The sequence below is a fragment of the Saccopteryx bilineata genome, chromosome 10 (assembly GCF_036850765.1).
Source record: "Saccopteryx bilineata isolate mSacBil1 chromosome 10, mSacBil1_pri_phased_curated, whole genome shotgun sequence".
In the NCBI taxonomy this organism is placed as follows: domain Eukaryota; kingdom Metazoa; phylum Chordata; class Mammalia; order Chiroptera; family Emballonuridae; genus Saccopteryx; species Saccopteryx bilineata.
The window spans coordinates 56,243,892-56,261,251 of NC_089499.1; the positions used below are offsets into that span (position 1 = coordinate 56,243,892).

The 17,360-nt window shown below is 42.5% G+C and overlaps 1 non-coding gene across 1 annotated transcript; it reads left to right on the forward strand.

The window, feature by feature from the left end:
* The first annotated feature begins 2,239 nt into the window (after window positions 1-2,239).
* On the forward strand, window positions 2,240-2,315 carry TRNAA-CGC (transfer RNA alanine (anticodon CGC)). Its single transcript has one exon. It is a non-coding gene; the product is annotated as a tRNA-Ala (tRNA).
* The last annotated feature ends 15,045 nt before the right edge of the window (window positions 2,316-17,360 follow it).

Genomic DNA, 17,360 nt, shown 5'->3' on the forward strand with positions numbered 1-17,360 from the left:
GCTATTTTAGCACCTGAAGTGGAGGCAATGGAGCTATCCTCAGTGCCCAGGGCCAACTTGCTCAAACAGAGCCATGGCTGTGGAAGAGCAAAAGAGAGAGAGAGGGACAGAGAGAGAGAGAGAGAGAGAGAGAGAGAAGGTGGAGGGATGGAGAAGCAGATGTTCACTTCTCCTGTGTGTCCTGACCGGAAATCAAGCCCGGGACTTTCACACTCAGGCTGACATTCTATGGCTGAGCCAACCGGCCAGGGCAGGAATGTAAATTGACTAGTATAGCCATTTTTGAAAACAATATGGAGGTTCTTCAAAGAATTAAAAGTACAACTACTGGCCCTGGCCTGTTGGCTCTGTGGTAGAGCATTGGATTCAAGTGTGGAAGTGCCAGGTTCAATTCTCAGTCATGACATACAGGAGAGGCAACCATCTACTTCTCCCCTCCCTCCCCCACCTCTTTTCCCCTCCTGCAGCCACTCAAGCATGTCGACCAGAGTACTGAAGATGGCTCTGTGTAGCCTCCACTTCAGGCACTAAAAATAGCTTGGTTGTGAGCATGGCCCCAGATGGGTAGGGCATCAGTCCTAGTTGGTGGTCTCCAGGTGGATCCCAGTCAGGGAGCATGTGGGAGCCTGTCTCTGTATCTCCCCTACTCTCACTCTAAAATAAAAAAAGGAGAACTACCATAAGATCCAGCAATCCCACTTCTGGATATATATAGAAAAGACATCCACACTCCCATGTTCCTTGCATTCACAATAGCTAAGACATGGAAACAACCTACATGTCTGTGGATGGATGAATGGATAAAGAATATATGATATATAGCTGTTGGACAGATAAAATATATTCTGCTCACTTTGTTAAAAACGGCGCTGCCCACATTTAAGCCCATCGCCCAGGTGATAATATTAGTTGCCCTTCTTGCTTGGGGTGGCGTGATTATGTTAATATGTGTTGGGGGAGGGCTTTCGCACCAAAAGGTTTTAAAAGGAAGAGAGATCACGTTGTTCTGGGGTAAGAGTGATTATGTTCAAGGAGGAGCCCATGCTGTAGGAGAGCAGAGAGAGGCCACGTGGAGGAGAGGAGAAGTAGCCAAGATGGCGGAGTGCTGAAGGAGAAGCCAGTTTGTGCAGAGAGAAGGAGATGGGGAACAGAGGTGAATAAGGCTGGTAAGGTAGAAAGCTTTGATTCTAGGAAACTCAGATAAGTCAGTGGCTTTGGGAGCCCTGAATGGAAAGGGAAGTGTTTTCCTACTGTGTGTATTTCTCGCCCGCCAGGTGCAAGTTATGATTAAAGCTAATGGCCCACCAGTTCTTGGCTCCGTTGTTTCATTACAATCTTTATGAATCAAAACTAAACTTGCATGGGCCAGGCAACTGTGATGGTGGCTGTGGATACTGGCTTTACAATAGCCCTGGCCAGATAGCTCAATTGGTTAGAGCATCATACCTATACACCAAGGTTGCAGGCTCCATCCCTGGTCAGGAAACATACAAGAATCAACCAATGGATGCATGAATAAGTGAAACAATCTCTCTCTCTCCTTCTTCCCTCTCTAAAATCAATTAAAGAAAAAGAAAATGTGATATATATACAATCAAATACTATCATGCAGTAAGAAAGAAGAAAATCCTGCTGTTTGTGACAATGTGGGTGAACTTGCAGAATACTTTACTAAGTGAAGTAAGCCAGACACAGAAAGACAACTACTGTATTATCTCACTCACATGTGGAATCTAAAAAAGTTGAACTCACAGAAGCAGAGAAGACAATGTTTGGGGGGTTAGGAAAATGGGAAAGGTTGGTTAAAAGGTATATACTTTCCGTTATAAGATAAATAGACTCTGGGAATCTAACGTATAGCATGTTGACTACAATTAATAATTGTATTATTACAGCCCTCCAGAGGCAGATGACTGTGTACGTAAGTTCCCACATGGGGGACAATCAGACTTTGTTGAACTTCTTCATACATATTATAAAGGTTAGTGTTGTATTTACTTTGAATCACACACAGTAATTAAAGTAGAGATCAGCATAATCTTTTTCAGAGCTTGAGACCTTTAAAGGGTTATAACATAGTAGAGCAAGAGGGGGAGAAAGAGCTGTTTCAGTAAGAAATTGTCCAAATTAATTTACTGTCATAAATATTGCCTGAAATAACTGTTTACTTAATCAACATTTAAAAACTTAATAAACACAGATACCTATTCTAGTGGTACATTAAAATGAAAGCCTGCGAGCCCTGGCCGGTTGGCTCAGCGGTAGAGCGTCGGCCTCGCGTGCAGAGGACCCGGGTTCGATTCCCGGCCAGGGCACATAGGGGAAGCGCCCATTTGCTTCTCCACCCCTCCACCACGCCTTCCTCTCTGTCTCTCTCTTCCCCTCCCGCAGCCAAGGCTCCATTGGAGCAAAAGATGGCCCGGGCGCTGGGGATGGCTCTGTGGCCTCTGCCCCAGGCGCTAGAGTGGCTCTGGTCGCAACATGGCGACACCCAGGAGGGTCGCAACATGGCGACGCCCAGGATGGGCAGAGCATCGCCCCCTGGTGGGCGTGCCGGGTGGATCCCGGTCGGGCGCATGCGGGAGTCTGTCTGACTGTCTCTCCCTGTTTCCAGCTTCAGAAAAATGCAAAAAAATAAAATAAAATAAAAAATAAAATTTATTAAAATGAAAGCCTGCTACATTCTTCATCAGGCAGGTAAACAAAACAAAACAAATATGAGATTACAATTAAAAGTTCTTTTTTTTTTTTTTTTTTTTTTTTTCATTTTTTCTGAAGCTGGAAATGGGGAGAGACAGTCAGACAGACTCCCGCATGCGCCCGACCGGGATCCACCCGGCACGCCCACCAGGGGCGACGCTCTGCCCACCAGGGGGCGATAATCTGCCCATCCTGGGCGTCGCCATGTTGCGACCAGAGCCACTCTAGCGCCTGGGGCAGAGGCCACAGAGCCATCCCCAGCGCCCGGGCCATCTTTGCTCCAATGGAGCCTTGGCTGCGGGAGGGGAAGAGAGAGACAGAGAGGAAAGCGCGGCGGAGGGGTGGAGAAGCAAATGGGCGCTTCTCCTGTGTGCCCTGGCCGGGAATCGAACCCGGGTCCTCCGCACGCTAGGCCGACGCTCTACCGCTGAGCCAACCGGCCAGGGCCAAAAGTTCTTTTTAGGGCTTGCTTGGGTCCTTAAGACTCTAGACCAGGGGTCCCCAAATTATGACTCACGGGCCGCATGCGGCCCCCTGAGGCCATCTATCCGGCCCCCGCCACACTTCCAGAAGGGGCACTCTTTCATTGGTGGTCAGTGAGAGGAGCATAGTTCCCATTGAAATACTGGTCAGTTTGTTGATTTAAATTTACTTGTTCTTTATTTTAAATATTGTATTTGTTCCTGTTTTGTTTTTTTACTTTAAAATAAGATATGTGCAGAGTGCATAGGGATTTGTTCATAGTATTTTTATAGTCTGGCCCTCCAACGGTCTGAGGAACAGTGAACTGGCACCTGTATAAAAAGTTTGGGGACCCCTGCTCTAGACACATGGGTGAGAGCTTGTACCTTGGGAAATCTTGGCACATGTTAACAACTTGAAAAGGTTGTGAAAGCAGAATAGATGAAGGGACTAAATAAAGACAAAAATTTATCCCCAAAATTGCTTTACATTTTATAGCATTAGACTCAAGGAAAGTAACACTCATTTTATCTTAATTTCCTATGGGACAATCCAGTTCAACCTATTATCATTAAGGTTTAACTGGAAATTCAATACTTTATGCAAATGTCCCCATTTATGTACTTTCATGTCAAGCCCGGGCTGAAATATAGCTGTAGTTAAGAGGAGTGGATGATGCCCTCATTCTCTTCCAGAGACATTTCAAAAGCAATGAGGGGCACTTTCCAGCCAAGCACAGCAGAATAAATCTTGCAGATAGCTATAGTCTTGTTACCACGATGACTTCCTCTCAGTGCAAAGGTGCAGCAGGAGACAGTCTCGCAATCCCTTCTTTCTAAAGAAATCAAGTGCAATTGCTGGTTGCTTCTACGAGCAGCATGACTTTCTGTGTCATTTGTCAGGAGTGAATATGTTAGGCAAACCAGCAAGTCTCACTGCAGGATGAAGTGCTTACCATGTGCCCCACACTGTTTGTTATTACTTTATTTCATATCAAAACACTACTCATCAGAGAATGGCAAACCAAAACCACAATGAGATATCACCACACACCTGTCAGAATGGACATTATCAAACAGAAATGGAAAAACCTTCCAGGCAGAGGGAAATCATATGCAAATGGCCTGTGGTGGGATGTAGCCATTTGTATATGAAGGGCAGCGTGGCAGGAATGCAGAGACAAGGAGAAGCAATACAATACATGGATTCTAGAGAGCCATGTGAAGGAGTTTTATCTGCCTAACCATTTATGAGTTGTATTCAGTCTTGGTTTCCAGTGCCTGGTTACTTATACTTAATTAGCGCATTCCATTGTGTTACAAAATTCTTCTTCATATTGGGCTGCAATCCCTTCAGCTTCAACTTGAGCCTCCATCCCCTGGAGCCCTACAGGGATAACCTATGGCTCATTCTGTTATCTCTCCAGATCACATCCCCTTGAACTCTCCTCCTCCTAAATTTAACCCAGCCTCAGACCACAAGGTTTTAAGATCCTTTTCTATCACTGTTGCCTCTTTGGGACACACCTTAGTTTGTCTGCATCCTTCCTCCAATGAGACATTCAAGAACCAAAATACTTGACGTTGGGCTAAGAAGGGAGAACTTTCACCTCCCTTCTTTAGGATGCTTCGCTTCTGTTGATGTGACTTCAAGATGGAAGTTCTTTTTTGAAAGCCACCTCACACTGCTAATTCATAATAAGCTTGCAGTCAACTAAAACTTTACATTTATTTCTTGTAGGCTGCTATTAAGGCAGGTGTTTCTCATCCAATATGTATATAGGCACTTATTTTTAATGTATACCTTGTTTATTTCTAGAAATGACTATCAGCCTAGAAGGAGAACATGAGTATATATCTACGCAGTTAAAGATCTAAGGGAGAGTAGAAACATCACATTTTCACAGTGGCTTTTCTGAGTTAAAGTGCTGATATCTATACATACCCATATTAGATTTAACTCTATTGATTTAAGAATCTTGAGGTTATTTTTCCACATCTCTTTCTCTTCTTTAAGACGTAAGCCACTCTCAGTGACATATCATCTGCCAATTTGCTGTTGATCACTATTCCTACATAGTTCCTGATTCTTTAAGTCAAAGAGCTCAGTCCAATCGCATACTAGCTTTATGACCTTTTCTGTACCCATTTTTCTCATTTGCATTATGAGGATTAAATAAAAAAACTGATGGGGTTCCTTCAGACTTTCCCCAGTTGCTGGCTAGACAAAGAGGGCTCTGAGCCCAAGGAATGGTGGGGCCCTGAAACTCTCCATGGAGAAAAACCACTCACCAATCAGGGACCCATATCAGACTGCTCTGTGAGAGCAAGATAAGCACGCATTGTACTAAGACAATCCATTTCAGGGGGCTGCTTGCTTCCACAGTCCATTCTCCCCCAACTCTAAATGACACTACCTGCTTTTTAATTCAGTAGGAAAGGCAGAGCTAGGTTCCATCCTGGGCCTGTTTGCCCCCAAGTCCACTCCTCCCCCCACCCCTGCTCCATTCTACCTGTTTTCCAACCTTCCACTTGCTTGCTTCCTGAGCCTTTTGCCAGTGGGAGACATTAACAAGAGCCTGTAAGGCAGAAAAGAGAGCAACCTGGTGTTTGTCCCCAGTATTTCCAGCAGTGCTTGCATCTCCTGTCTGCTCCATCCCTCTAGTTCACTCCAGACTGGGACCCCGTGCTCGGGATTCAGCTCACCCGTGCCTCCCTTCCTCCCTCCAGCCTAGTGGTAGGGGCCTCCTACTACTGTCATCTCTGGCTGCTTCATTGTCCCCTGCCTGGCATCGCAGTCCTTCTTTCTATCACAGATATATCCAATTGTCTCCATGAAAGATGTTCTGTATTAAATATTCGAGTGATTTCTGTTTCCTTGCTAAATCAATATCTAACAAAACGAATCATCACTCTTCACACCACAATTAATGAGACATTTACTAATAATAAGCTCAGATAACTTTATATTTCATCTCTGATTCAATAAACGGGTATGCATCTCAAATAGTGAACTCTTGGTCCCTATGAGTTTTCAGTTGGAGGGGAGAGTTTTATTTTCGCCGGACACTAGGGTGTGTCTGTCATTTTAAAATTCCTTTGCCACCTCTGATCCAAATGTAATCTTGAGACACTGGAAGATCCTCCTAACTTGTCCCATTGTTCCTACTCTTGCCTCCTTGATAATCTATTTTCAACAAACAGCCAGAATAGGGCTTTTTTTTTTTTTTTTTTTTTTACAGAGACAGAGTGAGAGCCAGAAAGAGGGATAGACAGGGAGGCAGGAACGAAGAGAGATGAGAAGCATCAACCATCAGCCTTTTATTGCAACACCTTAGTTGTTCATTGATTGCTTTCTCATATGTGCCTTGACCACGGGCCTTCAGCAGACTGAGTAACCCCTTGCTCCAGCCAGCGACCTTGAGTCCAAGCTGGTGAGCCTTTGCTCAAACCAGATGAGCTCACGCTCAAGCTGGCAACCTCGGGGTCTCGAACCTGGGTCCTCCGCATCCCAGTCCGACGCTCTATCCACTGCGCCACCACATGGTCAGGCCAGAATAGGGCTTTTTAAAATGCAAATCTGATGATGTCACTCCCTTGCGAAACCTGCTGATGGTTTCCCACAGCACTTGGAATAAAATCCAAGCAGCTCACTATTATTGCACGGCCCTATGTCACTTGCTGCTTGCTTGTCTCTCTCTGGCGATCTCCTACCTCCGACTGAACCTGGACCATCCTGCTTTAGTCACACTGCTTCTTTCTGTTCCCACTTCATTTCTGCTTATTGGTTCCCTATGTCCCACCCCCAACCAGAACTTGGTACAGTTTTCTTCTCTTGTCATTCAAAGCCAACCTAAATTACTTCCATGCCCCTTGTCATTCATTTTCTATCTTTTCAACCTTTTTTTTCTTAGTACTACTAATTAACAAAAATTAGCCGGTTTTGTTTATGTGAGAGCATGACCACAACTATCTTATTCTCCTACCATATCCTGAGCATTTAGAAAATTCAAGACACATAGATATTTATTGAATACATAATTAAATCTCCATTTCTCAGATATGAGACTGACACCCACTAGTGTTAAGTGACGTATGTAAGGTCTCCCAGCTCGAGATCTGATGTTATTATACCTTTTTGGTTGTTCTGCCACACTGGTTCAAACACACCCACCCTCCATCCTAGACCTTCTAATTACTGTTTAGCAAAAATTTATATAGACTGGACAAGAGATTACCCCCTCCTTGGACTCTTCTGTAGCATATTAATTCAATAATGTAGCTGCTTGTTAGCATTTCATATCTCAATGAACTTTGGCCTCATGAAAACAAAGTAAACAATTTCACATCGAGTTTCTTTAAAATGTGACTTTTCCTAGTTATAAATACTCATATACATGAATACATGTTTGTATCTATATAGAAATGTTTAAATAATACCTCCTTATTCTACTCTCTTTCACTGGCCCTTGGCAACTGGTCCTTGAACTTTTACCTGTTTGAAAGATCTACCACAGTGGATTTTGTTTTGTTCAAAGATATTTCCCTTGAGGCCCTGGAGGTTGCTATTATAATTTAACATTAAAAATAAATAACAAAGAGTGAGGGTGAGGGAGTTATATTGAGTGGGACACTTGAATCCATGTTAACACAATAAATTTAAATTAATACAAAATTTTTTAAAATAATAATAAATAAATAACAAAGAATCACTCAGGCAGCTTAGGTATCCTATCCACCTCCATTGAGCTCCAAGCTCACACCAAGAATCTGATAGGTCTGAAAGAACTTCCAGACTATTTCTCAAGCAGAGAGGAAGCTAACAGGGGTACACCGTCCACATGCTGGTGGCCAGATGAACAGAGAGCAGTGCTGTCCAATTTCATCTGCCAAAGGTGGAGATAAAGGGCTGGATGTGAACTTCAAGAGCAAGTACAGCTTGTGGAACTGAACTCTGAAGACATTTCCCAGGGCAAGTAGGAGAAAATGTCTAAGGTAATCATATTTCCCAGACTAAATATTAGGACACACAGCATATGAAAGATATTTTCTTTTTTTGTGGTTCTTGTTTATTTGTGTGTGTATAGTGTATATAAATTTAATATATACTAATTGTGTGTGTGATTTGAGGTAATCTAGAATTAACCTCAAAATGTTGAATCTTTCAGGATCCTGGAAGGACTGGTTTCATTTATCAAACTGGAAAGAACATTTTAAAAACAAGGTTAGCTTTAAATAAAATATCGCAATGTATAGATTGTTGTGCGTATCTTTAATTCAGTTCCTAAAAAAGACAAATTTTAAAAGTTTCCATTTCTTTAAAAACAACAAAAAAACTTTCAATGGTTTAACTTGACTACAAACTCCATTGGAAAATATTTAGGCCAAATTCAGGATTCTCTCTATCCTATACATCTAATTTTATCCTCTTTTATAAATTTAGTCGGTATAGGCTAAGCTTTTGCTGCAATAACAACCCCCAAATCACAAGCCTCTTAAATTGGCAAAGGTCTATTTCTTGCGTAAGCTACATATCCATCAGAGATCTCCAGGGGGAGTCAGGCCAACAAAGGATCTTGTAATGGTACATCCAGAACACAAATCTTCCCTCCAGGTCACCCATACAGGGGCAGAGAGGCTAGAGAATTATGTATAGGGTTTTTGCAGTGCCCAAGTCCAGAAATGATGCATTACCTTCTCTAGCATTTCTTTGGCCCAAATTATTTGTGCAGCCTCACCCACCTTCATGGAGGGCTGGGGAATGTTAAGACATAGTATTTGAGCATTACTGGCTCTGTCACACAAACCTTCCAGCCCTCAAGGAGAATTGACCACTTACTTAAAAGTCCCTTAGAATCAGACAGAACTGGGTTCAGTTCCTGGTTCCTCTACTTAATTACATGCATGACTTGTGACAGTTTATTTAATCTCTCTTAGACACAAGAGAGATTATGTATAAATCTTTATGTATAAAATGGAAATAATAATAATCATAATATATAAGGTCTAACGGAAAGTTCTGTCCGTTTTTGGAATAAAACAAAATACAAATTTTTCTTACTGTCAATAAACTTATTAAATAATATAATTGCCATTATTATTAATGATTTCTTGCCAGCATGAGGGCAATTTGTATATCCCATTTTTGAAAAATGTTTTATCTCTTGATGCGAAAAATTGAACCAGTGCTTGTTTGATATCTTCTTCGTTTTTGAATTTTTTGCCCTTCAAAAAATTTTGTAAGGACAAAAACAAGTGATAGTCGGAGGGTGCTAAGTCCAGGGAATATGGTGGATGCGACAGACATGCTTCTGTAGCATTTCTTCCTTGTTGAAATTCGTAAAAATTACATGGCGTAAATGAACTTTATCAGTAGCCATGGGTACACTATGGTTTCACACATAAGACTAACGTGAATCAACTTTGTTTTAGTTAATTTGCTACGTCAGTATGTATATATTAAGTGATAAAAATAGAGAGGCACACATGCGTCAAATAAACGTGCTTATGTGTCGAAACTTGTTGTGATAGAAACGGACAGAACTTTCCGGTAGACCTTATATATGTCATCAGGTTTTTGTTAGAATTAAGTGAGCAGATTCATGTACTCAGGACAGTGTATAATACATAGTAAATACTCAATATACCTGTATTGTATTTATGATGTAGAAGAGAAGGAGGAAATATAATTCCACAATGCTTAAGTGCCTTTAGGAATTTATTGCCCCCAGGTTTTTGATGACAAAAACCTGGGGGCAATAAATTGTCTAGTGTCTGGCCTAGATGGTCAGAAATGTTAAATAAATGTGACTGAGTTGTTGTCTCAACACTTCGTTATTGCTCTCCTCTGTAAGCCATAGCTGTCATTGTTGCTGTCTCTTCAACCAGGACACACTATTCATCCTGTAAGCCCACCTCCACCACAAGCTTTGTGGGGTCACACCAGTCCTACAGGCCCCCTCAGAATTTCTGTACCCGCGTTGTCAGTAATCACACTGATTATTTGGCTATTTCATATTCAGCACCTTGATCTTCCAACAAGCCTTGTCCATCTCTTATGGTAAGGACTCCATATTTTGAACTCCAAGCAACAATTCATACTCACAATATTTCAAAGTATTTACAGGCCAGTTACTATACAACAGATTTTCCCAAACTTTAGCACACCTCAGGGTCACCTGGAGGGCTTGTTAGAATACATGTCACTAAGCTCCACCTCCAGAGTCTCTCTGATTCAGATCTTTTGAAAGAGCCTGAAAATTTGCATTTCTAACAGATTACCAGGTGGTGCCAAGGCTCCTGGCCCTGGGGCCACGCTTTGAGAGCGACTGTTACACAAGATGTCTTACATTTATCCTTACAGTTAATCCTCATGACCCTTTAAGGTATCCAATGCTTCCTCCTCATGTGTCATTCGTGACACTGAGGCTCACAGAGCTGAAATAACTTGCTCAAGTTTACCCTGCTGGTAAGGAGCAGGTGCAAGATGGGACTCAGGCTCAGCTAAACCTTTGCTCTTCACCACTAGGATGATTATATGTATTGGTTATATCATGATATACAACGGTTCATTACTTAATGATATAAAAAAAATCCCCTTTCCTTTTGCATTAAAATTTTGATCAAATTCTAAAACTCTGAGTCTAGGGACATTAGTATATTTGTCACTCTTAAGTAAGTTTGTTCCAGCTTAAGATGAGGATGAATCTTTCCTAAGAATTGAAGCCCTAAATCAGAAGCATAACAGCCACGGATACAAGAACCATGGACAGAGAGTCCCAGCCACCACCCAGGGAGGCTGACATATACAAACGGCTCTCCTCTGTGAGGCCCTGGCTGAGTCTTTCCTCTGGGGCTTCCGCCTTTTCTCAGTGCATGCCTAGATGGGCCAGGTGACATTTTAACTATTTCCTAAGGCACTTGGTGAAAAAGAAAATAAGTAAACTGAAGGAGTACAGCACTTCCTCGGAGTAGCACTGGGCACCCTTAGTGCCCAGAAAGTCCTGAAAACTAGGCTTCCAAAGTCTTTTCCTGTGACCACATTGCCCTCTAGGGGCCATTGCTTTCCAGACAGAAGGACAGTACCTTTTTTTTAATTGAATGTATTAAGGTGACTCTTGTTAACATAACTACACAGGTTTCAGATGCCCAACTCTACAGCACATCTCTGTGCACCATAGTGCTTCTCTGCCAAGATCAACGCTTCTCAGGTCCAAAGGTGGGGTGACTCAAAAACCCTGGTAGCTTAGCCTGTGAGATGCACAGAGACCTGTACATTGAGACAATGACCTAAGTGATACCACACCCCCTTCCACTCTCTTTCCACAAAGAAAAAGCCTACAATCTCAGAGTGAGTCTATCCCTGTCTAGTCAGATTGGCAGCCCACACCTGGAATTGCTTGCTCAAGTGCACATCACACAAAAGCAAACATAAATGCATGGGACACAAAAAAATATTGTGGTGGTAAAAAAAAAAAAAAAAGACTCAAAACCATGGAACATGGTTAAAGGAATTATGTTTAAACAGGTAAAGACTCAGGACACTCGAAGCCTCTTCAACTATGTAAAAAGTTGGCAGCATTTCCAGAACAGTGACCTACCAGAGGTGAGGAGGTCTTCCTGAGGAAGGGTTCTGAGGGCAACTACACTTGAGGAATAGGGTAAAGCCAAGTCCCACAGATGTCGCTAATGTAGGCTTTCTCAGGACCTTTAATACAGTATAGATCTTGTGACGCTCCAGGGGGAAGGGGTCACTGTCTCCAAGGTTTCCAAACCTATTTAGTGAGAAGCTTCTTCCCCCAAGAATAATTTTTATCTTTCACAGGATAGCATGTTCCTAGAACATGCACTGTGATTCACAAACATTTCCAGGGTACTAGTGTTCCTAGGTCCAAATTTGGACAAACTTGAGAAGAATTGTGCTGCAGGGCTTTGTTCTCACAGTCCAAGGGGCAATAAAAATAAAATAAATTCCTATAGTACTTTATAGTTTACAAAGCATTCTTTCATATGTTCCCTCATTTAATCCTCACAGCAACCCTGTGCTTTAGAATTATCATTTCTGAGCCTCCAATTAAACACATCACACTGTAGTTTGCAGGGTATTTTTTCTGAACCAAAGAAAAGATAAAGCTGCCAAATTCTCCATCCTTGCAGATATCTGAGCACCGTTTGAAGTCTACTTGATAGCCTTCACTTCTAGCTTGTATTAAGTTCTTAACTTCCTGCACTCAACTCATCTCATTTAATTCTCACAAAAATCCTATGAGGTGGAAACTATCATTATACTCATTTTCCAGATGAGGAGATCGAAGCTTAGACAGAGGAGAGTGACACACCCTCAGTCATAGAGTCAGATATACTTTAATCCTGAACCAAGTGACCCATCACAGGGAAGCTCTAAGTACTAAAAGGGATTGGCGGCAGACAAAGTTATGATGCTCTGTGAGTCTATGTCTTATAACAGTTTTCACTGCCTGTGCCCCAGCCCCTCCCTACCATTTCCCCTCCCACAGCTTGAAAAGCAGGCTCAGTCCCAGCAAAATAACAGCCAGAAACAAGCAGTGCCGAGTTCTCTGATCATCTACCCCAAGATGGCTGGCAAAGAATGGGGGCTCCCATATAACCCTTTGTGTGTGTGTGAGTGTGTGTGATTTATCACAAGTGAAAGTTTTTAGGAGACTGGATACAGAAGGAAGCACCTGCTTCTTCTAGGAAAATAGTGACAGCAGCAAAACCCTTAATATTCACAGGGTTTGTTAGAAGAGACATTCTGTCAACTCCTTCTAATTATAATCTGAGGTGTTAATGAGTTTTATAGTTATGCTGTTACCTGTGCTTCTCACTTTTTCATCTGCTTTGTAAAAATTAAAGTAAGGAAACAAACAAAAAAAAAACCTTCCAAACATTTTAACAGCAAAAGTTCGGGGGCTGTGCAGTAGGAAGTGATGATAGCTTAGAGCCAATTTAGAATTTGTTTTCAAAACAGAATAAATTCTCATGACTTGTTAAAGGTAACCTTGACTCAGTAACCATCCAAAATAATCTGAATGAGTAGGTCTTTATCCATCACCTTTATTTTTATAGGAATATAAAATGTGTTATTACAAACAATAGTTAAAGCCACAAACTCAAAACTACCACATCTAACTATGAGTCTGTATTTAATCCTTTGTTACTTTGCTATAAATGCCATGACAAAATACCACAGATTAGGTGGTTTAAACAAAGGAAATTTATTTCCTCTCAGTTCTAGAAAGTAGAAACCCAAAGTTAGGATGTCAGCAAGGTTGGTTTCCTCTGAGGTTTCTCTCTCCTTGACTTGTGGATGGCCGTTTTCTCATCTTGGTCTTCACATGGCCTTCCTTCTGTATGTGACTTAATCTCCTCTTCTTACAAGGACACCAGTCATTCTGGTTTAGGGCTCACCTGTATGACTTCATTTTACCTTAATCATCTCTTTAAAGGCCTTACCTCCAAATTCAGTCACATTCTAAGGTGCTGGGTGTTAGGACTTCAACACACAGATCTGAGGCAAGGGGCACAATCCATCTCATAATATGGACTTGGGGGAGGGGCACAATTCAGCTCATAACAATTCCCAGTATTTACTCAGCATCAATGATGCATGTGGGACTGGAGACAGAATGCACAACAGACAGAGCAAATATCCTGTCCTCTTGGAGCCTGAACTTTAATGGAAAACCCCAAAATAACAGCTAATACAGTATTTGTCAGCTGGTTATCATAGTCATAAATCTTGTAGTTGTAGGCAAAGCCACGGTTGAAGTCATGCTCACAGACTTTTATTAACAGTATCCTTTTTGGAAAGCTAATGCGTGGTAGTGAGAGAGTTGCTCAACTTTTCTCTTACCATCACTGCTTAAAGAAAGGCTGGAAGATTAGCTGGTTACCCAGCCAAGCTGACACCCCTGAAAGCTCCCACAAGGATGCTTCCTCTTTTGTTTCTTCTCTTAAGCAGAAGTACGTGACACCTGACCCAGGATTCCTGCTCCAACGCTATTTTTGTATGGGTGGGCTAATGAGACCCTGGAGGCCAAGAAGACTCTCAAACAGCAATACATTGGCAGTCAGTGCTCCTGCGTTTGAATCTCATCTCTGTTACAAATTTCTTAACATTTTGCAAGACAGTTTACCTCAGGCCTTGATTTTCTGATCTGTGAGTGAGAGGGTTAGAGCCATAGCAAGCTGTTCAAACTGCGTTCTGAGGCAAGTGTGCAGGCTGTCTACATGCAGAACCTGCACAACTGCACAAGCAGCCCTGCCCTGCAGGACCCCCTGCAGCACCTTGGAAATCACTGAGGACCCGTGGAGGAGGGGAAATCAGTCGGCTGCCTCGGCTGCAGTCAGAAGTTCTGCTTTATCTGTATCATATGTTGCATTTCTGCATAAAATTTTGTGAGGTTTCTATAGCTAAAAAGCTTTGAAAACCACTAATTACTCAAAGGTTGATTCCATTGTTAATAACTCAGTCTGATGGCTCTATGCCCTGAAACCAGAAGTCCAGGCAGGTGGGGCCATTCCCAACAGCCACTCTGGGTTTAGGGTCAGAGACTGGGCTTCCCGCGCACTGGACCTCACTCTCTTGGGGATGGCCGACCTGGCCGTGTTTAGGAAGCAAGAAAGGATGTCAGCTTGCCCAGGGACTTGAAGGGTGGGGGAGAGAAATATCACACTCCTGTCTAAGAAAATTACATTCCAATTTTTTGATTCGGCTGTTCAGGCAGTTCTAGAATCTCCCCTCATTAAAACTTCTAAATTTATTCCTCTTCCTCACCACTTAAGAGTTTCACGACACTTAGTGCTGTCACAGCCTGTCAGAATTGAGGAATCTGATACTGCTGTTTATTTTTAGCTCTCCTTGCTTACCTTTTCATTTCAGACTCAGCTGGGGGTTTTCTCTCCCTTGTGGTCTTAAATTAGCAAAAAGTTTGGGTATCTGGGCACAAGGTTTGAAGCCTGCCAGTCTCTTCAAGTGAAACCTTGTGGCTGATATGAGGCAGCCTCTCTAGGTGACTAAATAAACACTTACTAGACACCTACTGCATACTCCGTGCAAGTCCCTGTTTGAAAACTCCAGAGATTTCAAAAATGAATCTGATATTAATCCTGCCTCAAAAGACTTAAAATCAAAGATGGGGGGAGAGTAATGGGCCTCACTCCAACCAAACTGGAAATCTCCTTAATACAGCCTACAGCAACAATTTTCAACCCTTTTCATCTCATGGCACACATAAACTAATTAATAAAATTATGCAGCACACCAAAAAAATGTATGTTTTGCTGATCTGACAAAAAAAATAATAGGTATAATTTTGACTCATTCACACTGGATGGCTATTGTGTCACCTGTTGTCATTTGTTTACTTGACAATCTAAGGAAAAGAGGTCAGTGCCTCTGACTAAATAGTCAGGTATTGCATCTTTTAAAAGTGCCTGTGGCCTGACCAGGCAGTGGTGCAGTGGATAGAGCGTTGGACTGGGATGCTGAGGACCCAGGTTCGAGACCCCAAGGTCACCCGCTTGAGCGCAGGTTCATCTGATTTGAGCAAAGCTCACCAGCTTGGACCCAAGGTCACTGGCTCGAGCAAGAGGTTGCTCGGTCTGCTGAAGGCCCACGGTCAAGGCACATATGAGAAAGCAATCAATGAACAACTAAGGTGTCGCAACAAAAAACTAATGATTGATGCTTCTCATCTCTCCGTTCCTATCTGTCTCTCCCTGTCTATCCCTCTCTCTGTCTCTGTAAAAAAAAAAAAAAGTTCCTGTGGACACCAGTTGAAAATTGCTGGCCTACAGAGATGTGGTTAGTGAGAGCCAGTCTTCCTGGAGGGTAATCAGTGACATTAAACAGAAAACCATGGCCCGCTACTCCAGGGGCATGTGCTCCAGGTCCACCACCTCCAGAGCACCCGAGGGTCTCATCCTACCAGGAAGCTGATGAAGAAATAATCTCAAAGTATTCTTTGTAGACACCCAAAATAAGGATCCCCCTCCTTTGCAAGGCTCCCTAAGACAAGGGGGAGCAGCCACGCCAGTTTCTGACAGAATTATGGCTTAGGTGACTCTGTAGAAGAAAGTGTAACATAGTAGGCCTCGAATGCTATTCTTAGAAAGACCAGTGGCAAAGACCCTGAATAACCTCAGCAATCTTGAGAAGAAAAACAAATTTAGAGGAATCTCACTACCTGAGATCAAATTATACTGCAAGGCCACAGAAATCAAAACAGCATGGTACAGGCATATAAACAGGCATGTAGATCAATGGAACAGAATAGAGAGCCCCAGAAATTAACCCACAGCTCTATGGTTAATTAATATTTCTTTCTTTTTTTTTTTTTTTGTATTTTTCCAAAGTGAGAAGTGGGGGGAGGCAGACAGACAGAATCCCACATGCGCCCAACTGGGATCCACCCGGCATGCCCACCAGGGAGCAATGCTCGGTCCCTCTGGGGCATTGCTCCGCTACAATTGAAGCCATTCTAGCGCCTGAGGTGGAAGCCATAAAGCCATCCTCAGAGTACGCTCCAACTTGGCTCCAATGGAGTCTTGGCTGCGGGAGGGGAAGAGAGAGATAAAGAGAAAGGAGAGGGGGAAAGGTGCAGAAGCAGATGAGTGCTTCTCCTGTGCCGGAAATCAAATCTGGGATTTCTACACACCTTGCGGACACTCTACTGCTAAGCCAACTGGCCAGGACAGGCATGGCCAACATATGGCCCACAGGCCGGATCCAGCCCATGTAATGAGTTTATGTGGCCCCCGATTAAATTTTTAATATTCTCTGCTACTTTAAAATCTTAGCTACTCAGATGCGAAAGTGTCTTTGATTATTGGAAATTGAGACATTTAAGAAGATAGTGATACGCGGAAAAGAATTCCACGTGTGACTAATCTAGGGTTAACTTCCAATAATTGGTCAAATGGATTCGCGATATTTCTTTATTTAAAAAAAAAAATCCATTATAAAAATTTACAACTTTTGTACTCGTCTGTACTCGATATGAACTGTTTGACATTTAGTGGCGATATAAAACCCACATTCTTTTAGGCAGAGTTTGCCAGTGCGCACACAAGGTCAAACAATTCATTATTTTTGTGGTCAAGTGTGCTGAATCAAGTGGCATTGTAGCATAGACAATAGCTGCAGTTGATAACTGAAAACATGTCCAGGCTGTTTGT